Source organism: Carica papaya, chromosome 8 (genome assembly GCF_054855325.1).
Source record: "Carica papaya isolate Zhongbai chromosome 8, ASM5485532v1, whole genome shotgun sequence".
In the NCBI taxonomy this organism is placed as follows: domain Eukaryota; kingdom Viridiplantae; phylum Streptophyta; class Magnoliopsida; order Brassicales; family Caricaceae; genus Carica; species Carica papaya.
The window spans coordinates 20,223,794-20,250,211 of NC_142316.1; the positions used below are offsets into that span (position 1 = coordinate 20,223,794).

The 26,418-nt window shown below is 41.8% G+C and overlaps 1 non-coding gene and 27 pseudogenes across 1 annotated transcript; 23 read left to right on the forward strand and 5 right to left on the reverse strand.

Moving 5' to 3' along the window:
- Window positions 1-926: 926 nt before the first annotated feature.
- Window positions 927-1,045, reverse strand: LOC148250890 (5S ribosomal RNA; annotated as a pseudogene).
- A 209-nt stretch (window positions 1,046-1,254) lies between these two features.
- On the reverse strand, window positions 1,255-1,373 carry LOC148250891 (5S ribosomal RNA; annotated as a pseudogene).
- A 204-nt stretch (window positions 1,374-1,577) lies between these two features.
- Window positions 1,578-1,696, reverse strand: LOC148250892 (5S ribosomal RNA). The gene has a single exon (XR_015815154.1). It is a non-coding gene; the product is annotated as a 5S ribosomal RNA (ribosomal RNA).
- A 209-nt stretch (window positions 1,697-1,905) lies between these two features.
- LOC148250893 (5S ribosomal RNA) lies at window positions 1,906-2,024 on the reverse strand (annotated as a pseudogene).
- An 8,260-nt stretch (window positions 2,025-10,284) lies between these two features.
- LOC148250894 (5S ribosomal RNA) lies at window positions 10,285-10,403 on the reverse strand (annotated as a pseudogene).
- A 958-nt stretch (window positions 10,404-11,361) lies between these two features.
- Window positions 11,362-11,480, forward strand: LOC148250895 (5S ribosomal RNA; annotated as a pseudogene).
- A 563-nt stretch (window positions 11,481-12,043) lies between these two features.
- On the forward strand, window positions 12,044-12,162 carry LOC148250896 (5S ribosomal RNA; annotated as a pseudogene).
- A 962-nt stretch (window positions 12,163-13,124) lies between these two features.
- On the forward strand, window positions 13,125-13,243 carry LOC148250897 (5S ribosomal RNA; annotated as a pseudogene).
- A 562-nt stretch (window positions 13,244-13,805) lies between these two features.
- On the forward strand, window positions 13,806-13,924 carry LOC148250898 (5S ribosomal RNA; annotated as a pseudogene).
- A 466-nt stretch (window positions 13,925-14,390) lies between these two features.
- On the forward strand, window positions 14,391-14,509 carry LOC148250899 (5S ribosomal RNA; annotated as a pseudogene).
- A 531-nt stretch (window positions 14,510-15,040) lies between these two features.
- Window positions 15,041-15,159, forward strand: LOC148250900 (5S ribosomal RNA; annotated as a pseudogene).
- A 628-nt stretch (window positions 15,160-15,787) lies between these two features.
- Window positions 15,788-15,906, forward strand: LOC148250901 (5S ribosomal RNA; annotated as a pseudogene).
- A 525-nt stretch (window positions 15,907-16,431) lies between these two features.
- LOC148250902 (5S ribosomal RNA) lies at window positions 16,432-16,549 on the forward strand (annotated as a pseudogene).
- Window positions 16,550-16,753: 204 nt separating this feature from the next.
- Window positions 16,754-16,872, forward strand: LOC148250903 (5S ribosomal RNA; annotated as a pseudogene).
- Window positions 16,873-17,435: 563 nt separating this feature from the next.
- LOC148250904 (5S ribosomal RNA) lies at window positions 17,436-17,554 on the forward strand (annotated as a pseudogene).
- A 235-nt stretch (window positions 17,555-17,789) lies between these two features.
- LOC148250905 (5S ribosomal RNA) lies at window positions 17,790-17,908 on the forward strand (annotated as a pseudogene).
- Window positions 17,909-18,469: 561 nt separating this feature from the next.
- Window positions 18,470-18,588, forward strand: LOC148250906 (5S ribosomal RNA; annotated as a pseudogene).
- Window positions 18,589-19,148: 560 nt separating this feature from the next.
- LOC148250907 (5S ribosomal RNA) lies at window positions 19,149-19,267 on the forward strand (annotated as a pseudogene).
- Window positions 19,268-19,827: 560 nt separating this feature from the next.
- Window positions 19,828-19,946, forward strand: LOC148250908 (5S ribosomal RNA; annotated as a pseudogene).
- A 563-nt stretch (window positions 19,947-20,509) lies between these two features.
- LOC148250909 (5S ribosomal RNA) lies at window positions 20,510-20,628 on the forward strand (annotated as a pseudogene).
- Window positions 20,629-21,190: 562 nt separating this feature from the next.
- LOC148250910 (5S ribosomal RNA) lies at window positions 21,191-21,309 on the forward strand (annotated as a pseudogene).
- A 561-nt stretch (window positions 21,310-21,870) lies between these two features.
- On the forward strand, window positions 21,871-21,989 carry LOC148250911 (5S ribosomal RNA; annotated as a pseudogene).
- Window positions 21,990-22,550: 561 nt separating this feature from the next.
- On the forward strand, window positions 22,551-22,669 carry LOC148250912 (5S ribosomal RNA; annotated as a pseudogene).
- A 560-nt stretch (window positions 22,670-23,229) lies between these two features.
- Window positions 23,230-23,347, forward strand: LOC148250913 (5S ribosomal RNA; annotated as a pseudogene).
- A 205-nt stretch (window positions 23,348-23,552) lies between these two features.
- On the forward strand, window positions 23,553-23,671 carry LOC148250914 (5S ribosomal RNA; annotated as a pseudogene).
- A 561-nt stretch (window positions 23,672-24,232) lies between these two features.
- LOC148250915 (5S ribosomal RNA) lies at window positions 24,233-24,350 on the forward strand (annotated as a pseudogene).
- Window positions 24,351-24,555: 205 nt separating this feature from the next.
- On the forward strand, window positions 24,556-24,674 carry LOC148250916 (5S ribosomal RNA; annotated as a pseudogene).
- An 860-nt stretch (window positions 24,675-25,534) lies between these two features.
- LOC148250917 (5S ribosomal RNA) lies at window positions 25,535-25,653 on the forward strand (annotated as a pseudogene).
- The last annotated feature ends 765 nt before the right edge of the window (window positions 25,654-26,418 follow it).

Sequence of the window (26,418 nt, forward strand, 5' to 3'; positions counted from 1 at the left end):
GTAGCTGTCCGGGTTCCTGGGTTCAATTTCATGTTTTCGACAAAAGGGAACCCAAATCTCAGCAAAGCGAACAGCCTCCGCCATGGCCTCAAATGTGAGAATGGCACCACCATCATCGGATATATAAGCTGATAGCTTCTCCACCGGGTAGTCAACGGCAAGGATTGACAAAATGGTATTTGCAGTACCCAGATGGTTAGTACTTTAACCTCTCTATCCGAGGGTGAGTTCGAGCACTAAACTGTATGTCCCTTGTTATAGGGTAACTGATTAAGAAAAGTGCAAGAATGAAGGATGATCCCCTAGATGCACCATCCTTGAATGCCTAAATAAGTCAACATTTGTCAGACGTGAAAGAATGAAAAATAAAGTGTCTAAATTGACAGGTACTAGTTAGATATATATTCATTATGAAGCCTGTTTAGATGCAAATAGACTTTCCATGAAAATCATAGTCCTTGAGCTTCTATGATTCAGATAAGTAGCAGAGGATATGATCACAGCAAGAGAGAGAGAGAGAAGTTTAGAAAAAGGAATGTACACCAACAGACCAGTATTCCATAATCATTTGCTTCAGCCTTGATTCCAATCGGACAAAGAGTGATGACCTCTCAAAATCCAGCTTGTCATGTGCTGGTTCTATAAAATTTGCTTCAAGAACTCCTATACATGTGAAAGTAATAACTGAAGCCTGAGAAGAAGAGAAAAGAAAGAAATTGATACTATCCGATTTTTTTTATCTATATTTCGCCAAAGCATACAAACCCATTCCGTTATTTGTTTCCTTGTGCGTGCACTCTGCATCTCTCCTTCTCGTTCTAATATCGATTAAAATGCCCCTGCTTCTTGACTCACATTTGCGTATAAACCAGTGGACCCTAGTTCCAGTCGCGCGTAACGTCGAACGACCCGTCTGAAAAAAAAAATTAGTGCGACACGAGGACTTCCCAGGAGGTCACCCATCCGAGTACCACTCTCGCCCATTCACACTTAACTGCGGAGTTCTGATGGGATCCGGTGCATTAGTGCTGGTTTGATCGCACCCGCTTAAGTTCGCGCTGCAAATACATAAACTAGTTCTCTGTTCTTCCCCCTCCCGTCATTTGTTTCCTTGTGCGTGCGCACTGCACCTCTCGTTCTCGTTCAAATATCAAGTAAAATGCCACAGCGCCGTGACTCACATTTGCGAATAAATTTGCGGACCATAATTAAAGTCGCGCGTAACGTCGAACGGCACATCTGAAAAAAAGAAAATGGGTGCAACACGAGAACTTCCCAGGAGGTAACCCATCATTGTACTACTTTCGTCAAAGCACACTTAACTGCGGAGTTCTGATGGGATCCGGTGCATTTGTGCTGGTGTGAGCGCACCTGTTTAATTTCGGGATGAAAATACATACACTCCTTCTTCCCTCCCCCCCTCCCATCATTTGTTTCCTTGTGCATTCACACTGCACCTCTTGTTCTCGTTCTAATATCGATTAAAATGCCCCATATTCTTGACTCACATTTGCGTATAAACCAGCGGATTATAGTTCCAGTCGCGCGTAACGTTGAACGACCCGTCTGAAAAAAAATTGGTGCGACACGAGGACTTCCCAAGAGGTCACCCATCCGAGTACTACTCTCGCCCAAGCACACTTAACTGCGGAGTTCTGATGGGATCCGGTGCATTAGTGATGGTATGACCGCACCCGTTTAATTTCGCGCTGCAGATACATAAACTCCTTCTCCTTTCTTCCCCCTCCCGTCATTTGTTTCCTTGTGCGTGCGCACTGCACCTCTCGTTCTCGTTCAAAAATCAAGTAAAATACCACGGCGCCGTGACTCACATTTGCGAATAAATCTGCGGACCATAATTAAAGTGGCGCGTAACGTCGAACGGCACATCTGAAAAAATGAAAATGGTTGCAACACGAGAACTTCCCAGGAGGTAACCCATCATTGTACTACTTTCGTCAAAGCACACTTAACTGCGGAGTTCTGATGGGATCCGGTGCATTTGTGCTGGTGTGACCGCACCTGTTTAATTTCGTGCTGAAAATACATACACTCACTTTTTCTTGAATGTTGCTTTTCTTGCAGAGTTGTTAGTGATATAAGCAAGCTTAACCTTTTTTCTAGTCATGGTATTTTGTCATGTGTGCCCAAGAGGCGGGAGAGGGTATATATAAAACGACACAACGGTTGAATAGCCATTAGTAAGGAATGGGGGTGGAGTGTTTTAATATAGAAGAATATACCACGTAAGATAAGATGTGGTGCATTCTAAAACTGCAAGTGGAATGCCCAAATTATCTCCAAAAATGTTATGTCTTTAATAGGGGATATGGAAAAACCTTTTGATTTAAGGTAATGTAATTAAAAAAATATAATCAGTAAATTGTTGCAAGCCTGTACTTATATAAAATTATTCAATTGTGGCCATCTCTTTTAATTAAAAGCTATTGCTTCACTGTAATGCATGCATCTACCTACTCTCTCTGCATTATTCCCAGCATCGATTCACACTTGAAGTCAATTATACATGGCAACCACACTCACAAATATTATCTCTTAACCATCAATTAATATGGCCATCACCTTCTAATCCAACTTAATTGCATGTCTTGATGTCTTACAGTTACCGCCATTTTATTTTTTAATTCTTTTTTTAAAAGAATACAAAAATCATAGATATTTTTTTTTTATATCGGAGTTCACGTTACGTACTAATAATAATTTAAATTTATACTTTTAAAAGTCAATGGTATTAGTTAGAAAGTTGTTGAACTAATAGCTGAACTCAAAAAAATACAACAGTAATATACCATTACCTTGTAAATTAATAGGGGATTTTGTGACATTAAAATGTTTTTTTTGAATCTGTTAATGTTTGTATTTATGATAAATATGAGAAATGTATTTGATTAAATTAGAATTATCTCTTGTTTTGTACTTTGAGTCTTTGTTATTACTCTATCAAATCTAAATAAAAATAATAGTTTTTTTTAATGCTAAATTTCTACAATATATATTTGTTTTTACCCTCTCATGTCTTTTCTCTATTTTTACTGGTTTGATCATTATATTGTTTATATGATTTTTATTCAACTAAATTGGCTTATATATTTCACAACACAAGAACAAATATTAATCGCAATATATATCTATGTATATATATCATAACTAAGTTTTTATGGTATTAGAATACTGTTGGAGTGTAATTAGTAATTATGTTCTGCATGGAAAATTTTGAAATCTTACAAATTAAAGTTTGCATGTCGAGCAAATTAACTATAAACGAAGTACGGGCCAGATATTTTTTGTCTAATCCAGTTGATATATACATATATATGTATATATACATGTAATATATAAGGTAGCGATGGAAGGAATACATGTTGAGGTAGGTAAATATATATTGAGATGTTTGTATATGTGTTTGGAAGGGTGAGCATCTAAATTTTTATGATGTGTAGGTAAATATCAATAGAAAGAAAAATATCAACAAGAAAAACACAACTTTTGATGGTCTTGTCGTATCATGTCATATATTTAAATTTTTCGTTTATGAATTATATAATCATATATATTGCAATTCTAATGAATTATGCAACATATATATAATTAATTTACATATAGATCAATTCAAATAAAAACTATTATAATTAAACTAATTAGCTCCCTAATTATTTAATGAATCCTTTGGCATATTAACCTAGTTTCCATCAATATAGATATGGGAATAAATTATTTCAAATTGTATACTATACATATGGTTTGATGCACTAAAATATTTTGTGTGTGTATATATTTTCTTCTATATACAATTAATGATTTAAATAAAAGATTCTGCATCCAGTATTCAACATTCAAAAAAGTGTAATATATATATATATATACCTTCATATATAATTGCTCTCCTTTTTTATCGCCTGCCTAACTCAACTTTTAGGGAGATTCATTTTTGTTCCAAATATGTGGATTTGGAACTCAAGCCCACAATGTGCCGAAATAGTTACAGAAATATTTATTTTTATATATACAATAAATTAGCCGCACGCAAGGAACCGGATTCATAAGCACTTCCTGGATTACCATCCTCGTACCACAATTATATATGCGCACCTTTTCTTTTGACTCACTTTATGCATATATATATATACGATTTGCTCTCTAGCTAATTATAATGATTTGCAAACATTTCATATGTAATCTTTTATTTGTTTTTATACTCTTCTAATATGGACACACTAATAATTAGTTCCCAAGTCACAACAAAGTTTTAAAGTAGCCAAAGAATTGCCTAGTATCTTCTTCGATCTTCACAAGGCCTGCAAATCAAAATTAACAATACACATATATACATGCAAGAACATATTACTTTTCATTCTCTATATCTATATTTATATTAAGATCTTGTACAAGTAGACAAGAAAAGTTAAATATATATACTGATAATTTTCATAGTCCTCCTATAGCCTTAACTACCACCAATCCCCTTCATTTTCTTTTCTTCAAAGAAAAAACTCCATGTATTAGATCCTTGATGCAAGCTTGATGCCACGTTAATTCACCAGCTCAGTGAACCTGTTATAACCATAGACAACTCTAAATATCTACTCATTCTCTTAGGTATAAGTTAAAAATCAAAGAAATTGACCATATTCAACATGTTCATTAATTTACCCTCTATATTAGCTTCAATTATATCCTATAAGAAAAAGTAAAAACTTGAAAAGTGTCAAATTGAGCATCATACAACAACATAAGTAGAAAAGTAAGAACTGCATGTGTAACTTTTAACAGCGATTCAATAGTTAAACAAACAAATAGAAGAATCAATGTAAACCAGCATTGTATGAGTTCTAATGGTACCTATACATACCCACTAAATAGCCTCTTTCATTAACTAGTTAGAACCAATGTTACAGCGTTGTAAACCCATCTAGAAGGCTAAAGAAATAGTCAAAACTAATAAAAAATCCTCCTATTCAATTTGATACTCTAAGATAAATACAATTCACCTTAAATCACTCCTTAGCAACTATCATCTCCTGATTCACCACTAGTCCAAAATCCTAGGTAAAGCTGTCATAAAAGCTATATTACTGACTAAAATCACCAATACTTGTCTTCTAAAGGTCTAGATCCAATTAAGTCTGGATGCTTTAGAGATTCTATACCTACTTAGGCTTATTAATTCACCAAGTTATTGAAGTCTCTAAGCTTGAAGTTGAGTTTAACTATAAGTGAAATAATATTCAGTAGTTTTAATGTCAAGACTGTTGATATTTTTCAAATTTGTTTCTTACTTAGCTTATCAATTCACCACGCTGAAGAGAAAGTTGTGTAAGGAGGCATGCTTTTTTCTTCTAACTTTGTTTTTTATTTTATAGTATTACGTGAAAATTTTAATTTTTTGGGCTGTCATCGAACAAATATGAGAAATAGGAGTTGGTATTTGTTCAAATAGGAAATACATCTCTTTACTCAAGTTGATGATGAAATAGAGAGGATGATTAGTTCAGTTTTGATAAGTGACTACATGCTTTATTAGATATTTAGAAGATTGGGTAGTGTTTTAAGCTTTGGCAATCTTCATCAATTGACTATCTCAAACGTACATAAGCTCCAATATTCTGCCATTCACTTCTTCTTACAATTTCTAAAATGTCGAAATAGTTAATTGTTACATGATAAATAAAAATAAATTATTTTAGAAATAAGAAAGTTAAAAACATAAAAATTTTAGTATAAGTACGTATATGCATATATATATATATAGCTAAAGCTTAAACAATTATATCTAACTCATGAAAGAATTCTTTATTGAAATGTAACTTACCTTTTGATGTATCTATATGAGGCTATGACGGGGGATCATATAACAGATGTTTTAAGAATATGCTCTTTTCATGTTTAGCTTCTATTTTAAATTACCTATATTATCATATAATTTTATTCTTAAATTGTGCTTTTCATTTTCCAAAGTATGGCAATTTTGTGTTTTCTTGTAATTCTCTCTTTAAAAAAGAAGGAACTATCCTTATTGACAAAATTATTTTTTATTATTCAAAGAGAAAAAGGACATGAGACTGCCATTTTATTAATAAAATATCTTTTAATTAAGAAAAAATATGTGATACTTAACCTACAACCAAACCCTTAAAAAGATTTACCCCCAAAGAAAATTTTAGGTTACTTCACCAACAAAGAACTAATTGTCTGGAATTAATTAACAGTGTTCTGTATAAAATGAACTAACAGAGTAATATAATACGACGAATAAAGATTAAGTTGATGTTAAATGGTTATTTTCTTTGGTAAATAAAGGTTATCTTACTTTTTAAAAAAGTTCATGATAATTAGAAAATTAAAAAGTGCTATAATAATAAACATATATATATATACTTCATTAATTATGTAAAATAGTAATGAATAGCTAAAACTTATAACGCAAACTATTTATAAGAAGATACTTTTAAATTATATTTCCTAAATATAACATCTTGAATCTTCCAGTTAAGGAAGTTAAGGGTAATTGATGCATCCCAAATCGAGGGAGCTTCGCATGTAAAGCAACCCTACAGGTAATCCAACATTTAAAAATATGTCCTCTAGGACTTCCGATATCACTTTTTTCATTTTCTTTTGTATATGACAAATTTATTTTTTTAGCCTGAGATAAATTATATTTGTATTAAATTTATTATTTAAAAAATAATAATCTTGTGCAAGAAGAACAAATATTTTTTTTTTCAAAAAAGTGTATAAAAGGAGAACTTTATTGAAAAAAAATTCATAGCTTAAAAGTCACGTATATAGATAGAAAAACAAGGCTAATAAAATAGTGAAAACATAGTTACAAAGAAGCAAAGGTCACACCTGAGGATTAATTAAAGTCATGCGGAATTAAAGACACTATAAAAGAACTGCATAACAACCTTATCTTGCCACTGTGAGGAGGCAAAAAGGCTCATATGCACCATATATACAGTTGGTAGTCAAGCTAATCATGAAGCTTGAAAAGCCGAACAATAAATTAAGTGCATGAAAGAATATCAACATGGAGAAACCACCAGAGATGCTGCTAGAATCAGTTGCATGCATCAACTCAAAACTACCTATGAATTAGCCTCGTCAAAGTAGAAATTTTGAGACGACACAAGCCCCTATTCATAGGAGGATTAGAATGACTACTAAAAATAGTACAATCATTAAATTATAAATGAAACCTTTATCTTAAAAGTTTAAACTAATAGGAAATAACTCAATTAATTATTTATATTCTAATACATCTTTTAAGCTTTAAGTCTACTTAGGTTAAAAGTGTGAATCATACACATAAGCAATAAATATTGTGCAATTTATATTTTTAATATAGTTATGGCTATCAGAGCCATATTTTGATAAAACTTCTCCCTCATCCTTTTCACGACTCAATCCAACCATGTTCGCATTTCCTCTTGCTCCATAATGTTCTTCTCAACCATCTATCATTATTTATTTTCTATCAAACTCACCCCTATTCATTATTTTTGGATGGAAAACACAATTTATTCATATCTTAGCTATCTAAATTCTTCTAGATATATTAACAACTCCAATACCATGTTATCTTGTGGGAATAGAAAATTATATTTTATTATTAAGATACCACTATTTAGAGGCATATTATGTATATAATTTTACAAAGAAAAAATTAAGTGACAATTAAACACACATTTACACCATAAATGCACAAAAAATTCTAGAATAATACATTAGATCCATTTTGGGAGGGGGGGGGGGAATTCAGATTAATATTATCAATTAGAATGATTTATAGTTGACTTGGTTGGACCAATAAAATGAAGTATCCAGGCTCCATTTAGCAAAAACCAAATTGGTAATATATCGATGATTACCACTTATATCATAAACGACTCTATTTAGAAATAAATTCTAAATAAGAGCGATCTCAACTGTTAATCAGTCGAATAAGAATGATATGATTAATATGTTGAATATTTGATGGAAGACATGAAAGAAATGAATTGAAAAAAAAAAAGGAAGTCGTAGAAAAAGACGCGGTATTGGGTTGATTTATCCTATATGTGCAAATCTAAATCTGGCAGATCTTTACTCAAAGTAGAGTCTAAACCTAAAAAAATTGAATAAAAAATGGAAGAAGCCCATTCAGGAACAAGAAAATGCATCGTGATTAAGATTTTATCTCGATGAAAAAAAAAATCAATTATGAGATAAGAATTTATATTCTTGGTAATAGTATATTCTTAATAAATTATTGTATTATTGGATCATATTTGCTAATTCTAGTCCCATGAGCCCCCTTTACTCTAGGAGGATCTATCTTATAAGGAGGTACTAATGGATAATGTAGACCGAAAAAGTAGAGTACTCTGCAACAAAGAAATTTCCTTCATCAAAGTCCTATGGTAGAATCACACACAGAAAAAATGTCACATGAGAGCTAAAATCGGACTTCAGAGCCTAGTATCTCCAACTACTTGACTAAGTGAGAGAGTGACAAATTTGAGGGACCAAAGTTTTTCTTAAGGAGGGGAGAGTTGTAATACCCGGACCTATAATAGGTTATGGACATAATTAAAAGAAATTTTGGAGAAAAGAGGTGAAAATTTGAGTTCGAATGGTATTTTTGAAAGAAAAATTAGAAATAGGGAGTTAAAATGCAAAAAAAAAATTCAACCACGTGGGACGGCTCAGTTAGTAGCTCTGACGAACTGGAGCACACCGTACAGATAAACACACTGATGCCGGTGCCACACAGGCGATCCACATACCCGGTAATTTGATGGTCTATGTTTAATCTCGCTCTCGTGAATGACTCAAATTTGTTCCCTCTTTAGGCGCAATCGGATGGATGAGATCAGTTGTGATGAACGGTCTAGATTCGCCCATGTAATCGGCCTAAACAGACAACGATCGAACAACTCTCCTTACTCCATGTCAACTCGAATGGCCGGCTGAGATAGACATAGGATGGGTATAAAAATATCACGTCGTAAGGGAACCCTAACCCTAACCGCCATACCTTGGTTGAAGAAGAAGGACCAGTTGTTGGAGAAGAAGGCTGATCGCCAAACGCCACTACACCAGAGTCACCGTCGATCGCCAAAAAAGGTAAAATTTTCCCTTGCCCTCTCAGAATTTGATTTTGAGCCTCCCTGTGGCCATATCGGAGCAAAAAAAAGGGCAAGTGAGTTAGAAATCGTGGGTAAAGCCCGGCGGTGCCGTCGTGACCGAAACTTAAAACTCTTTTCTATGAGCCCATTCCTGTTTTTCGTTTCACGTGATTTTTCTACCATTGTGTTTATCGTTCTTTTCTACGCAAGTTGGCTGAAGAAGAAACCCCAGTCGCGAAAGAGAACTGGCAGAGCCGTCGGATTGGGAAACCCCCCATCAGTAGGTTCAGTTTTTCTGTGATTTTCAGCCAACTAAGGACCCCTAACGTGTTTTTCCACATGGGTACATATAAAACTGATCAAAATCAGCTAGATTGAGGCGAACCGCCATACTGGCGACGAAGCTAGCGCCGGAGCACGGTGGCACTACTGTGTCGATATCCTAAAATTGGTCGGAAAGGATTTTCAACATCGATTTTAGATTTTTTAGGTGTTTTCAGGTACGTGACGAATATTTTGGATTCTCATTGAAAAAATTCAGGAATTCGAGACTCATTCGGAGGCGTAGTGGACAGTTCGACATTTCAAAACACTGATCCGAGTGAGGATTCCTCACCCTATCAAACATTATGGGTGGCAAAAAAATTGGAAGAAACTTCTCTTTAGGACAAAACTGTCGAAATAATTTTGTTTATCTTTGAGAGGTTTCTGTTTCTCCCCCTATCTTGTCTAAAAAGAAGTGAGAGGACCGCTCCTTGTGGACAACGTATCCTTTGACGAGAGTTGTGCTTGATATGATTGTAGGGATCACCTTTGGCGAAGTATGGTAGTGGGCTTAAGAGTATGAATGGACCATTGGATAATATTGCTGAAGCTCTAACCATAGCGTTCATGGCTCCAGCTTTCTTGTTATGGTCATAACCAGGCCGTTTCTCACGGGAAACGTAAGCAAACATTGGAACTCGAATATCAACTCCAGTGAAATCCATCCCCCCCTCCCGTCATTTGTTTCCTTGTGCGTGCACTCTGCATCTCTCCTTCTCGTTCTAATATCGATTAAAATGCCCCTGCTTCTTGACTCACATTTGCGTATAAACCAGTGGACCCTAGTTCCAGTCGCGCGTAACGTCGAACGACCCGTCTGAAAAAGAAATTAGTGCGACACGAGGACTTCCCAAGAGGTCACCCATACGAGTACTACTCTCGCCAAAGCACACTTAACTGCGGAGTTCTGATGGGATCCGGTGCATTAGTGCTGGTATGATCGCACCTGTTTAATTTCGCGCTACAAATACATAAACTCCTTCTCATTTCTTCCCCCTCCCATCATTTGTTTCCTTGTGCGTGCGCACTGCACCTCTCGTTCTCGTTCAAATATCAAGTAAAATACCACGGCGCCGTGACCCACATTTGCGAATAAATCTGCGGACCATAATTCAAGTCGCGCGTAACGTCGAACGGCACATCTGAAAAAAAGAAAATGGGTGCAACACGAGAACTTCCCAGGAGGTAACCCATCATTGTACTACTTTCGCCAAAGCACACTTAACTGCGGAGTAGCACTAGGATGGTGAAGAGGGCATAGAGAGAGATTTTTTTGCATATAATTTTGTTTATCTTTGAGAGGTTTCTGTTTCTCCCCCCATCTTGTCTAAAAAGAAGTGAGAGGACCGCTCCTTGTGGACAGCGTATCCTTTGACGAGAGTTGTGCTTGATATGATTGTAGGGATCACCTTTGGCGAAGTATGGTAGTGGGCTTAAGAGTATGAATGGACCATTGGATAATATTGCTGAAGCTCTAACCATAGCGTTCAAGGCTCCAGCTTTCTTGTTATGGTCATAACCAGGCCGTTTCTCACGGGAAACGTAAGCAAACATTGGAACTCGAATATCAACTCCAGTGAAATCCAACCTTTTCTCATCTGGGTATCCCATAACTGGATCATTTTCTGGAACTTTGCTCATAATTTGTAAGATTCCACCTGACCACAAAAATCCTAGCCGCCAGCCCTTGCCGGAGAAGACGAATAACGGAGAGGTGCCGTTCGACGTTACGCGCGACTTGAATTATGGTCCGCAGATTTATTCGCAAATGTGGGTCACGGCGCCGTGGAATTTTACTTGCTATTTGAACGAGAACGAGAGGTGCAGTGCGCACGCACAAGGAAACAAATGATGGGAGGGGGAAGAAAGGAGAAGGAGTTTATGTATTTGTAGCGCAAAATTAAACAGGTGCGATCATACCAGCACTAATGCACCGGATCCCATCAGAACTCCGCAGTTAAGTGTGCTTTGGCGAGAGTAGTACTCGTATGGGTGACCTCTTGGGATGTCCTCGTGTCGCACTAATTTTTTTTTCAGACGGGTCGTTCGACGTTACGCGCGACTGGAACTAGGGTCCACTGGTTTATACGCAAATGTGAGTCAAGAAGCAGGGGCATTTTAATCGATATTAGAACGAGAAGGAGAGATGCAGAGTGCACGCACAAGGAAACAAATGACGGGAGGGGGGGATGGAGGGAGAAAGAGTGTATGTATTTGCAGCGCAGAATGAAACATGAGCAATCATACCAGCACCAATGCAATGGATTTTATCAGGACTCCGCAAGTTAAGGGTGCTTGAGCGAGAGTAGCACTAGGATGGGTGACCTCTTGCGAAGTCCTTATATTTCACCCATTTTCTTAAGAAGTCCTCGTGTTCCACCCATTTTTTTGCAGATGATTCTTTCGACGATACGCGCGACTTGAATTATGGTCCTCAGGTTTATTCGCAAATGTGAGTCACGGCACCGTAGCATTTTAATCGATATTAGAACGAGCACGGGAGGTGCAATGCGCACGCACAAGGAAACAAATGACGGGAGGGGTAAGAAAGGAGAAGGAGTTTATGTATTTGCAGCGCGGAATTAAACGGGTGCAATCATACCAGCACTAATGCACTGGATCCCATCAGAACTCTGCAGTTAAGTGTGCTTGGGCGAGAGTAGTACTCGGATTGGTGATCACCTGGGAAGTCCTCGTGTCGCACCAATTTTATTTCAGACGGGTCGTTCGATGTTACGCGCGACTGGAACTATGGTCCGCTGGTTTATACGCAAATGTGAGTCAAGAATCAGGGGCATTTTAATCGATATTAGAACGAGAAGGAGAGGTGCAGTGTGAAGGCACAAGGAAACAAATGATTGGACGGCACCGTAGCATTTTACTTGATATTAGAATGAGCACGGCAGGTGCAGTGCGCACGCACAAGGAAACAAATGACGGGAGGGGGAAGAAAGGAGAAGGAGTTTATGTATTTGCAGCGCGAAATTAAACGGGTGCGATCATACAAGCGCTAATGCACTGGATCCCATCAGAACCCTGCAGGTAAGTGAGGTTGGGCGAGAGTAGTACTCGGATGGGTGACCTCCTGGGAAGTCCTCGTGTCGCAACAATTTTTTTTCAGACGGGTCGTTCGACATTACGTGCGACTGGAACTCGTGTCTACTGGTTTATACGCAAATGTGAGTCTAGAAGCAGGGGCATTTTAATCGATATTAGAACGAGAATGAGAGGTGCAGTGTGAACGCACAAGGAAACAATTGATGGGAGGGGGAGGGAAGGAGAAGGAGTGTATGTATTTTCAGCACGAAATGAAACAGGTGCGATCAAACCAGCACAAATGCAATAGATTCTATCAGAACTCCGTAGGTAAGGGTGCTTGGGCGAGAGTAGTACTACCATGGGTTACCTCCTGCGAAGTCCTTATATTTCACCCATTTTCTTGTGAAGTCCTCGTGTTGCACCCATTTTTTTGCAGATGATTCTTTCGACGTTACGCACGACTTGAATTATGGTCCTCAGGTTTATTCGCAAATGTGAGTCACGGCGCTGTAGCATTTTACTTGATATTAGAACGAGAACGGGAGGTGCAGTGCGCACGCACAAGGAAACAAATGACGGGAGGGGGAAGAAAGGGGAATGAGTTTATGTATTTGCAGCGCAAAACTAAACAGGTGCGATCATACCAGCACTAAAGCCCCGAATCCCATCCGAACTTCGCAGTTAAGTGTGCTTGGGCGAGATTAGTACTCGGATGGTTGATCTCCTTAGAAGTCCTTGTGTCGCACCAATTTTTTTTTAGACGGGTCGTTCGACGTTACGTGCGTCTGGAACTATGGTCCGCATGTTTATACGCAAATGTGAGTCAAGAAGTAGGGGCATTTTAATCGATTTTAGAACGAAAATGAGAGTTGAAGAGTGCACGCACAAGGAAACAAATGACGGGAGGGGGGGATGGAGGGAGAAAGAGTGTATGTATTTGCAGCGCAGAATGAAACATGAGCAATCATACCAGCACCAATGCAATGGATTCTATCAGGACTCCGCAAGTTAAGGGTGCTTGGGCGAGAGTAGCACTAGGATGGGTGACCTCTTGCAAAGTCCTTATATTTCACCCATTTTCTTAGGAAGTCCTCGTGTTCCACCCATTTTTTTGTAGATGATTCTTTCGACGATACGCGCGACTTGAATTATGGTCCTCAGGTTTATTCGCAAATGTGAGTCACGGCACCGTAGCATTTTAATTGATATTAGAACGAGCACGGGAGGTGCAGTGCACACGCACAAGGAAACAAATGACGGGAGGGGAAAGAAAGGAGAAGGAGTTTATGTATTTGCAGCGCGGAATTAAACGGGTGCAATCATACCAGCACTAATGCACTGGATCCCATCAGAACTCTGCAGTTAAGTGTGCTTGGGCGAGAGTAGTACTCGGATTGGTGATCACCTGGGAAGTCCTCGTGTCGCACCAATTTTATTTCAGACGGGTCGTTCGACGTTACGCGCGACTGGAACTATGGTCCGCTGGTTTATACGCAAATGTGAGTCAAGAATCAGGGGCATTTTAATCGATATTAGAACGAGAAGGAGAGGTGCAGTGTGAATGCACAAGGAAACAAATGATGGGAGGGGGAAGAAAGGGTGCTTGGGCGAGAGTAGCACTAGGATGGGTGACCTCCTGCAAAGTCCTTATATTTCACCCATTTTCTTAGGAAGTCCTCGTGTTGCACCCATTTTTTTGCAGATGATTCTTTCGACGATACGCGCGACTTGAATTATGGTCCTCAGGTTTATTCGCAAATGTGAGTCACGGCACCGTAGCATTTTACTTGATATTAGAACGAGCACGGGAGGTGCAGTGCGCACGCACAAGGAAACAAATGACGGGAGGGGGAAGAAAGGAGAAGGAGTATATGTATTTGCAGCGCAAAATTAAACGGGTGCGATCATACCAGCATTAATGCACCGGATCCCATCAGAACTCTGCAGTTAAGTGTGCTTGGGCGAGAGTAGTACTCGGATGGGTGACCTCCTGGGAAGTCCTCGTGTCGAACCAATTTATTTTCAGACGGGTCGTTCGACGTTACGCGCGACTGGAACTAGGATCCGCAGGTTTATACTCAAATGTGAGTAAAGAAGCAGGGGCATTTTAATCGATATTAGAACGAGAAGGAGAGATGCAGAGTGCACGCACAAGGAAACAAATGACGGGAGGGGGGATGGAGGGAGAAAAAGTGTATGTATTTGCAGCGCAGAATGAAACATGAGCAATCATACCAGCACCAATGCAACGGATTCTATCAGAACTCCGCAAGTTAAGGGTTCTTGGGCGAGAGTAGCACTAGGATGGGTGACCTCCTGCGAAGTCCTCGTGTTGCACCCATTTTTTTGCAGACGATTCTTTCGACGATACTCGCGACTTGAATTATGGTCCTCAGGTTTATTCGCAAATGTGTGTCACGGCACCATAGCATTTTACTTGATATTAGAACGAGCACGGGAGGTGCAGTGCGCACGCACAAGGAAAGAAATGACGGGAGGGGGAAGAAAGGAGAAGGAGTTTATGTATTTGCAGCGCGGAATTAAACAGGTGCGATCATACCAGCACTAATGCACCGGATCCCATCCGAACTCCACAGTTAAGTGTGCTTGGGCGAGAGTAGTACTCGGATTGGTGACCTATTGGGAAGTCCTCGTGTCGCACTAATATTTTTTCAGACGGGTCGTTCGACGTTACGCGCGACTGGAACGAGGGTCCGCTGGTTTATACGCAAATGTGAGTCAAGAAGCAGGGGCATTTTAATCGATATTAGAACGATAAGGAGAGGTGCAGTGTGAACGCACAAGGAAACAATTGATGGGAGGGGGAGGGAAGGAGAAGGAGTGTATGTTTTTTCAGCACGAAATGAAACAGGTGCGATCATACCAGCACTAATGCAACGGATTCTATCAGAACTCCGTAGGTAAGGGTGCTTGGGCGAGAGTAGTACTAGCATGGGTTACCTCCTGCGAAGTCCTTATATTTCACCCATTTTTTTGCAGATGATTCTTTCGACGTTACGCGCGACTTAAATTATGGTCCTTAGTTTTATTCGCAAATGTGAGTTACGGCGCTGTAGCATTTTACTTGATATTAGAACGAGAACGGGAGATGGAGTGCGCACGCACAAGGAAACAAATGACGGGAGGAGGAAGAAAGGGGAATGAGTTTATTAATTTGAAGCGCGAAATTAAATAGGTGCGATCATGCCACCACTAATGTGAACGCACAAGGAAACAAATGACGAGAGGGGGAAGAAAGGAGGAGTGTATGTATTTGCAGCGCAAAATTAAACAGCTGCGATCATACAAGCACTAAAGATCCGGATCCCATCAGAACTACGCAGTTAAGTGTGCTTGGGCGAGAGTAGTACTCGGATGGGTGTCCACCTGGGAAACCCTCGTGTTGCACCTATTTTTTTTTCGGATGGGTTGTTCGACGTTACGCACGAATGGAATTATAAATCGCTGGTTCATTTGCAAAGGTGAGTCACGGTGCCGGGGCATATTACTTGATATTAGAACGAGAAAGAGAGATGCAGAGTGCACGCACAAGGAAACAAATGACGGGAGAGGAGATGGAAGGAGAAAGAGTGTATGTATTTGCAGTGGAGAATGAAACATGAGGGATCATACCAGCACTAATGCAACGGATTCTATCAGAACTTCGCAGTTAAGGGTGCTTGGGCGAGAAAAGTACTCGGATGGGTGACATCCTGCGAAGTCCTTATATTTCACCCATTTTCTTGGGAGGTCCTCGTGTTGCACCCATCTTTTTGCAGATGATTATTTCGACGTTACGCACGACTTGATTTATGGTCCGCAAGTTTATTCGCAAATGTGAGTCACGGCGCCGTGGCATTTTACTTGATATTAGAACGAGTACGGGAGGAGGAAGAAAAGAGAAGGAGTGTATGTATTTGAAGCGCAAAATTAAACACGTGGCATCATACCAGCACTGATGCACTGGATCCCATCAGAACTCTGCAGTTAAGCGTGCTTGGGCGAGAGTAGTACTCGGATGGGTGACCTATTGGGAAGTCCTCGTATCGCAACAATTTTTTTTCAGACGGGTCGTTCGACGTTACGCGCGACTGGAACTATGGTCCGCTGGTTTATACGCAAATGTGAGTCAAGAATCAGGGGCATTTTAATCGATATTAGAACGAGAATGAGAGGTGCAGTGTGAACGCACAAGCAAACAAATGATGGCAGGGGGGGAGGGAAGAAGAAGTGTATGTATTTTCAGCACGAAATTAAACAGGTGCGGTCACACCAGCACAAATGCACCGGATCCCATCAGAACTCCGCAGTTAAGTGTGCTTTGGCGAAAGTAGTACAATGATGGGTTACCTCCTGGGAAGTTCTCGTGTTGCACCCATTTTCTTTTTTTCAGATGTGTCGTTCGACGTTACGCTCGACTTTAATTATGGTCCGTAGATTTATTCGCAAATGTGAGTCACGGCGCCGTGGCATTTTACTTGATATTTGAACGAGAACGAGAGGTGCAGTGCGCACGCACAAGGAAAAAAATCACGGGAGGGGGAAGAAAGGAGACGGAGTTTATGTATTTGCAGCGTGAAATGAAACAGGTGCGATCATTCCAGCACTAATGCAACGGATTCTATCAGAACTCCGTAGGTAAGGGTGCTTGGGCGAGAGTAGTACTAGCATGGGTTACCTCCTGGGAAGTCCTTATATTTCACCCATTTTCTTGTGAAGTCCTCGTGTTGCACCCATTTTTTTGCAGATGATTCTTTCGACGGTACGCGCGACTTGAATTATGGTCCTCAACTTTATTCGCAAATGTGAGTCACGGAGCTGTACCATTTTACTTGATATTAGAACGAGAACTGGAGGTGCAGTGCGCACGCACAAGGAAACAAATTACGGGAGGGGGAAGAAAGGAGAAGGAGTTTATGTATTTGCAATGCGAAATGAAACAGGTGCGATCATACCAGCACTAATGCAATGGATTCTATCAGAACTCCGTAGCTAAGGGTGCTTGGGCGAGAGTAGTACTAGCATGGGTTACCTCCTGGGAAGTCCTTATATTTCACCCATTTTCTTGTGAAGTCCTCGTGTTGCACCCATTTTTTTGCAGATGATTCTTTCGATGTTACGCGCGACTTGAATTATGGTCCTCAAGTTTATTCGCAAATGTGAGTCACGGCGCTGTAGCATTTTACTTGATATTAGAACGAGAACGGGAGGTGCAGTGCGCACGCACAAGGAAAGAAATGACGGGAGGGGAAAGAAAGGGGAAGGAGTTTATGTATTTGCAGCGCGTAATTAAACGGGTGTGATCATACCACCACTAATGCACCGGATACCATCAGAACTCCACAGTGAAGTGTGCTTGGGCGAGATTAGTACTCGGATGGGTGACCTCCTGGGAAGTCCTCGTGTCGCAGCAATTTTTTTTTAGACGGGTCGTTCGACGTTACGCGCGACTGGAACTAGGGTCCGCTGGTTTATGCGCAAATGTGAGTCAAGAAGCAGGGGAATTTTAATCGATATTAGAACGAGAAGAAGAGATGTAGAGTGCACGCACAAGGAAACAAATGACGGGAGGGGGGATGGAGGGAGAAAAAGTGTATGTATTTGCAGCGCAGAATGAAACATGAGCAATCATACCAGCACCAATGCAACGGATTCTATCAGAACTCCGCAAGTTAAGGGTGCTTGGGCGAGAGTAGCACTAGGATGGGTGACCTCCTGCGAAGTCCTTATATTTCACCCATTTTCTTAAGAAGTCCTCGTGTTGTACCCATTTTTTTGCAGATGATTCTTTCGACGATACGCGCGACTTGAATTATGGTCCTCAGGTTTATTCGCAAATGTGAGTAACTGCACCTTAGCATTTTACTTGATATTAGAACGAGCACGGGAGGTGCAGTGCGCACGCACAAGGAAAGAAATGACGGGAGGGGGAAGAAAGGAGAAGGAGTTTATGTATTTGCAGCGCGGAATTAAACAGGTGCGATCATACCAGCACTAATGCACCGGATCCCATCAGAACTCCGCAGTTAAGTGTGCTTGGGCGAGAGTAGTACTCGGATTGGTGACCTCCTAGGAAGTCCTCGTGTCGCACTAATTTCTTTTCAGACGGGTCGTTCGACGTTACGCGCGACTGGAACTAGGGTCCGCTGGTTTATACGCAAATGTGAGTCAAGAAGCAGGGCATTATAATCGATATTAGAATGAAAAGGAGAGATGCAGAGTGCACGCACAAGGAAACAAATGACGGGAGGGGGGATGGAGGGAGAAAAAGTGTATGTATTTGCAGCACAGAATGGAACATGAGCAATCATACCAGCACCAATGCAACGGATTCTTTCAGAACTCTGGAAGTTAAGGGTGCTTGGGCGAGAGTAGCACTAGGATGGGTGACCTCCAGCGAAGTCCTTATATTTCACCCATTTTCTTAGGAAGTCCTCGTGTTGCACCCATTTTTTTGCAGATGATTCTTTCGACGATACGCGCGACTTGAATTATGGTCCTCAGGTTTATTCGCAAATGTGAGTCACGGCACCTTAGCATTTTACTTGATATTAGAACGAGCACGGGAGGTGCAGTGCGCACGCACAAGGAAAGAAATGACGGGAGGGGGAAGAAAGGGGAAGGAGTTTATGTATTTGCAGCGCGTAATTAAACGGGTGTGATCATACCACCACTAATGCACCGGATACCATCAGAACTCTGCAGTTAAGTGTGCTTGGACGAGAGTAGTACTCGGATGGGTGACCTCCTGGGAAGTCCTCGTGTCGCAGCAATTTTTTTTTAGACGGGTCATTCGACGTTACGCGCGACTGGAACTAGGGTCCGCTGGTTTATGCGCAAATGTGAGTCAAGAAGCAGGGGAATTTTAATCGATATTAGAACGAGAAGAAGAGATGTAGAGTGCACGCACAAGGAAACAAATGACGGGAGGGGGGATGGAGGGAGAAAAAGTGTATGTATTTGCAGCGCAGAATGAAACATGAGCAATCATACCAGCACCAATGCAACGGATTCTATCAGAACTCCGCAAGTTAAGGGTGCTTGGGCGAGAGTAGCACTAGGATGGGTGACCTCCTGCGAAGTCCTTATATTTCACCCATTTTCTTAGGAAGTCCTCGTGTTGCACCCATTTTTTTGCAGATGATTCTTCGACGTTACGCGAGACTTGAATTATGGTCCTCAGGTTTATTCGCAAATGTGAGTCACGGCACTGTAGCATTTTACTTGATATTAGAACGAGAACGGGAGCTGCAGTGCGCACGCACAAGGAAACAAATGACGAGAGGGGGAAGAAAGGAGAAGGAGTTTATGTATTTGCAGCGCGAAATTAAACAGGTGCGATCATACCAGCACTAATGCATCGGATCCCATCAGAACTCTGTAGTTAAGTGTGCTTGGGCGAGAGTAGTAATCGGATGGGTGACCACTTGGGAAGCCCTAGTGTTGCACCTATTTTTTTCCGGATGGGTTTTTCGACATTACGCGCGAATGGAATTATAAACCGCTGGTTCATTTGCAAAGGTGAGTCACGGTGCCGGGGCATATTACTTGATATTAGAAAGAGAAAGAGAGATGCAGAGTGCACTCACAAGGAAACAAATGACGAGAGGGGGGATGGAAGGAGAAAGAGTGTATGTATTTGCAGTGCAGAATGAAACATGGGGGATCATACCAGCACTAATGCAACAGATTCTATCAGAACTCCACAGTTAAGGGTGCTTGGGCGAGAAAAGTACTGGATGGGTGGGTGACCTCCTGCGAAGTCCTTATATTTCACCCATTTTCTTGGGAGGTCCTCGTGTTGCACCCATCTTTTTTCAGATGATTCTTTCGACGTTACGCGCCTCTTGACTTATGGTCCGCAGGTTAATTCGCAAATTTGAGTCACGGCGCCGTGGCATTTTACTTGATATTAGAACGAGTACGGGAGGTACAGTGCGCACTCACAAGGAAACAAATGACGGGAGGAGGAAGAAAAGAGAAGGAGTTTATGTATTTGTAGCGCAAAATTAAACAAGTGCGATCATACCAGTACTAATGCACCGGATCACATCAGAACTTCGCAGTTAAGTGTGCTTGGGCGAGAGTAGTACTCGGATGGGTTACCTACTGGGAAGTCCTTGTGTCGCACTAATTTTTTTTTCATACGGGTCATTCGACGTTACGCGCGACTGGAACTAGGGTCCACTGGTTTATACGCAAATATGAGTCAAGAAGCAGGGACATTTTAATTGATATTAGAACGAGAAGGAGAGATGCAGAGTGCACGCACAAGGAAACAAATGACGGGAGGGGGGATGGAGGGAGAAAAAGTGTATGTATTTGCAGCGCAGAATGAAACATGAGCAATCATACCAGCACCAATGCAACAGATTCTATCAGAACTCCACAAGCTAAGGGTGCTTGGGCGAGAGTAACACTAGGATGGGTGACCTCCTGCGAAGTCCTTATATTTCACCCATTTTCTTAGGAAGTCCTCGTGTTGCACCCATTTTTTTGCAGATGATTCTTTCGACGATACGCGCGACTAGAATTATGGTCCTCAGGTTTATTCGCAAATGTGAGTTACGGCACCGTAGCATTTTACTTGATATTAGAATGAGCACAGGAGGTGCAATGCGCACGCACAAGGAAACAAATGACAAGAGGGGGAAGAAAGGAGAAGTAGTTTATGTATTTGCAGCACAATATTAAATAGGAGCGATCATACCAGCACTAATGCGTCGGATCCTATTAGAACTCCGCAGTTAAGTGTGCTTGGGCGAGAGTAGTACTCAGATGGGTGACCTCCTGGGAAGTCCTCGTGTCGCACTAATTTTTTTTTTCAGACGGGTCGTTCGACGTACGCGCGACTGGAGCTAGGGTCCACTGGTTTATACGCAAATGTGAGTAAAGAAGCAGGGGCATTTTAATCGATATTAGAACGAGAAGGAGAGATGCAGAGTGCACGCACAAGGAAACAAATGACGGGAGGGGGATGGAGGGAGAAAAAGTGTATGTATTTGCAGCGCAGAATGAAACATGAGCAATCATATCAGCACCAATGCAACGGATTCTATCAGAACTCCGCAAGTTAAGGGTGCTTGTGCGAGAGTAGCACTAGGATGGGTGACCTCCTGCGAAGTCCTTATATTTCACCCATTTTCTTAGGAAGTTCTCGTGTTGCACCCATTTTTTTGCAGATGATTCTTTCAACGTTACGCGCGACTTGAATTATGGTCCTCAGGTTTATTCGCAAATGTGAGTCACGGCGCTGTATCATTTTACTAGATATTAGAACGAGAACGGGAGCTGCAATGCGCACGCACAAGGAAACAAATGACGGGAGGGGGACGAAAGGGCAATGAGTTTATGTATTTGCAGCGCAAAATTAAACAGGTGAAATCATTCTGGCACTAATGCACCGAATCCCATCAGAACTCCGCAGTTAAGTGTGCTTGGGCGAGAGTAGTACTCGGATGGGTGACCTTTTGGGAAGTCCTCGTGTCGCACCAATTTTTTTTCAGACGGGTCGTTCGACGTTACGCGCGACTGGAACTAGGGTCCGCTGGTTTATGCGCAAATGTGAGTCAAGAAGCAGGGGAATTTTAATCGATATTAGAACGAGAAGAAGAGATGTAGAGTGCACACACAAGGAAACAAATGACGGGAGGGGGGATGGAGGGAGAAAAAGTGTATGTATTTGCAGCGCAGAATGAAACATGAGCAATCATACCAGCACCAATGCAACGGATTCTATCAGAACTCAGCAATTTAAGGGTGTTTGGGCGAGAGTAGCATTAGGATGGGTGACCTCCTGCGAAGTCCTTATATTTCACCCATTTTCTTAAGAAGTCCTCGTGTTGCACCCATTTTTTTGCAGATGATTCTTTCGACGATACGCGCGACTTGAATTATGGTCCTCAGGTTTATTCGCAAATGTGAGTTACGGCACTGTAGCATTTTACTTGATATTAGAACGAGCACGGGAGGTGCAGTGCGCACGCACAAGGAAATAAATGACGGGAGGGGGAAGAAAGGAGAAGGAGTTTATGTATTTGCAGCGCAGAATTAAACGGGTGGGATTATACCAGCACTAATGCACCGGATCCCATCAGAACTTCGCAGTTAAGTGTGTTTGGGTGAGAGTAGTACTCGGATGGGTGACCTCCTGGGAAGTCCTCGTGTCGCACCAATTTTTTTTCAGACGGGTCGTTCGACGTTACGCGCGACTGGAACTAGGGTCCGCTGGTTTATACTCAAATATGAGTCAAAAAGCAGGGGCATTTTAATCGATATTAGAATGAGAAGGAGAGGTGCAGTGTGAACACACGAGGAAACAATTGATGGGAGGGGGAGGGAAGGAGAAGGAGTGTATGTATTTTCAGCACGAAATGAAACAGGTGCGATCATACCAGCACTAATGCAACGGATTCTATCAGAACTCCGTAGGTAAGGGTACTTGAGCGAGAGTAGTACTAGCATGCGTTATCTCCTGCGAAGTCCTTATATTTCACCAATTTTCATGTGAAGTCCTCGTGTTGCACCAATTTTTTTTTCAGACGTGTCGTTCGACGTTACGCGCGTCTGGAACTAGGGTCCGCTGGTTTATACGCAAATGTGAGTCAAGAAGCAAGGGCATTTTAATCGATATTAGAACGGGAATGAGAGGTGAAGTGTGAACGCACAAGAAAACAAATGACGGGAGGGGGAAGAAAGGCGAAGGAGTGTATGTATTTGCAGCGCAAAATTAAACAGGTGCGATCATACCAACACTAAAGCCCCGGATCCCATCAGAACTCCGCAGTTAAGTGTGCTTGGCGAGATTAGTACTCGGATGGTTGACCTCTTGGGAAGTCCTTGTGTCGCACCAATTTTTTTTCAGACGGGTTGTTCGACGTTACGTGCGTCTGGAACTTGGGTCCGCTGGTTTATACGCAAATGTGAGTCAAGAAGCAGGGGCATTTCAATCGATATTAGAACAAGAATGAGAGGTGAAGTGTGAACGCATAAGGAAACAAATGACGGGAGGGGGAAGAAAAGAGAAGGAGTGTTTGTATTTGCAGCGCGAAATTAAACAGGTGCGATCATACCAGCACTAAAGCTCCGGATCCCATCAGAACTCCGCAGTAAAGTATTCTTGGGCGAGAGTAGTACTCGGATGGGTGACCACTTGGGAAGCCCTCGTGTTGCACCTATTTTTTTTCGGATGGGTTGTTCGTCGTTACGCGAGAATGGAATTATAAACCATTGGTTCATTTGCAAAGGTGAGTCACGGTGCCGGGGCATATTACTTGATTTTAGAACGAGAAAGAGAGATGCAGAGTGCACGCACAAGGAAACAAATGACGGGAGGGGGGATGGAAGAAGAAAGAGTGTATGTATTTGCAGTGTAGAATGAAACATGAGGGATCATACCAGCACTAATGCAACGGATTCTATCAGAACTCAGCAGTTAAGGGTGCTTGGGTGAGAAAAGTACTCGGATGGGTGACCTCCTGCAAAGTCCTTATATTTCACCCATTTTCTTGGGAGGTCCTCGTGTTGCACCCATCTTTTTGCAGATGATTCTTTCGACGTTACGCGCGACTTGATTTATGGTCCGCAGATTTATTCGCAAATGTGAATCACGGCACCATGGCATTTTACTTGATATTAGAACGAGTACGGGAGGTGCAGTGCGCACGGACAAGGAAACCAATGACGGGATGAGGAAGAAAAGAGAATGAGTGTATGTATTTGAAGCGCAAAATTAAACAAGTGGCATCATACTAGCACTTCTACACTAGATCCCATCAGAACTCTGCAGTTAAGTGTGCTTGGGCGAGACTAGTACTCGGATGGGTGACCTCTTGGGAAGTCCTCGTATTGCAACAATTTTTTTTCAGATGGGTCGTTTGACGTTACGCGCGACTGGAACTATGGTCCGCTGGTTTATACGCAATTGTGAGTCAAGAAGCGGGGGCATTTTAATCGATATTAGAACGAGAAGGAGAGGTGCAGTGTGAACGCACAAGGAAACAATTGATGGGAGGGGGAGGGAAGGAGAAGGAGTGTATGTATTTTCAGCAAGAAATGAAACAGGTGCGATCATACCAGCACTAATGCAACGGATTCTATCAGAACTCCGTAGGTAAGGGTGCTTGGGCGAGAGTAGTACTAGCATTGGTTACCTCGTGAGAAGTTCTCATGTTGCACCCATTTTCTTTTTTTCAGATGTGCCGTTCGACGTTACGCGCGACTTTAATTATGGTCCGCAGATTTATTCGCAAATGTGAGTCACGGCGCCGTGGCATTTTACTTTATATTTGAACGAGAACGAGAGGTGCAGTGCGGACGCACAAGGAAACAAATGACGGGAGGGGGAAGAAAGGAGAAGGAGTATGTTTTTGCAACGCGAAATGAAACAGGTGCGATCATTCCAGCACTAATGCAACGGATTCTATCAGAACTCCGTAGGTAAGGGTGCTTGGGCGAGAGTGGTACTAGCATGGGTTACCTCCTGCGAAGTCCTTATATTTCACCCATTTTCTTGTGAAGTCCTCGTGTTGCACCCATTTTTTTGCAGATGATTCTTTCGACGTTATGCGCGACTTGAATTATGGTCCTCAGGTTTATTCGCAAATGTGAGTCACGGCACCGTAGCATTTTACTTAATATTAGAACGAGCACAGGAGGTGCAGTGCGCACGCACAAGGAAACAAATGACGGGAGGGGGAAGAAAGGAGAAGGAATTTATGTATTTGCAGCGCGAAATTAAACGGGTGCGATCATACCAGCACTAAAGCCCTCGTGTGCTTGGGCGAGATTAGTACTTGGATGGGTGACCTCCTAGGAAGTCCTCGTGTCGCACCAATTTTTTTTCAAACGGGTCGTTCGACGTTACGCGCGTCTGGAAGTAGGGTCCGCTGGTTTATACGCAAATGTGAGTCAAGAAGCAGGGGCATTTTAATCGATATTAGAACGAGAATGAGAGGTGAAGTGTGAACGCACAAGGAAACAAATGACGGGAGGGGGAAGAAAGGAGAAGGAGTATATGTATTTGCAGCGCGAAATTAAACAGGTGCGATCATACCAGCACTAAAGCTCCGGATCCCATCAGAACTCTGCAATTAAGTGTTCTTGGGCGAGTGTAGTACTCGGATGGGTGACCTCCTGCGAAGTCCTCATATTTCACCCATTTTCTTGGGAGGTCCTCGTGTTGCACCCATCTTTTTGCAGATTATTCTTTCGACGTTACGCGCGACTTGATTTATGGTCCGCTGATTTATTCGCAAATGTGAGTCACGGCACCGTCGCATTTTACTTAATATTAGAACGAGTACGGGAGGTGCAGTGCGCACGCACATGGAAACAAATGACGGGAGGGGGGATGGAGGGAGAAAAAGTGTATGTATTTGCAGCGCAGAATGAAACATGAGCCATCATACCAGCACCAATGCAACGGATTCTATCAGAACTCCGCAAGTTAAGGGTGCTTGGGCGAGAGTAGCACTAGGATGGGTGACCTCCTACGAAGTCCTTATATTTCACCCATTTTCTTGTGAAGTCCTCGTGTTGCCCCCATTTTTTTGCAGATGATTCTTTCGACGTTACGCGCGACTTGAATTATGGTCCTCAGGTCTATTCGCAAATGTGAGTCACGGCGCTGTAGCATTTTACTTGATATTAGAATGAGAACGGGAGGTGCAGTGCGCACGCACAAGGAAACAAATGACGGGAGGGGGAAGAAAGGGGAATGAGTTTATGTATTTGCAGCGCAAAATTAAACAGGTGCGATCATACCAGCACTAAAGCCCTCGTGTGCTTGGGCGAGATTAGTACTCGGATGGGTGACCTCCTGGGAAGTCCTCGTGTCGCACCAATTTTTTTTCAGACGGGTCGTTCGACGTTACGCGCGTCTGGAACTAGGGTCCGCTGGTTTATATGCAAATGTGAGTCAAGA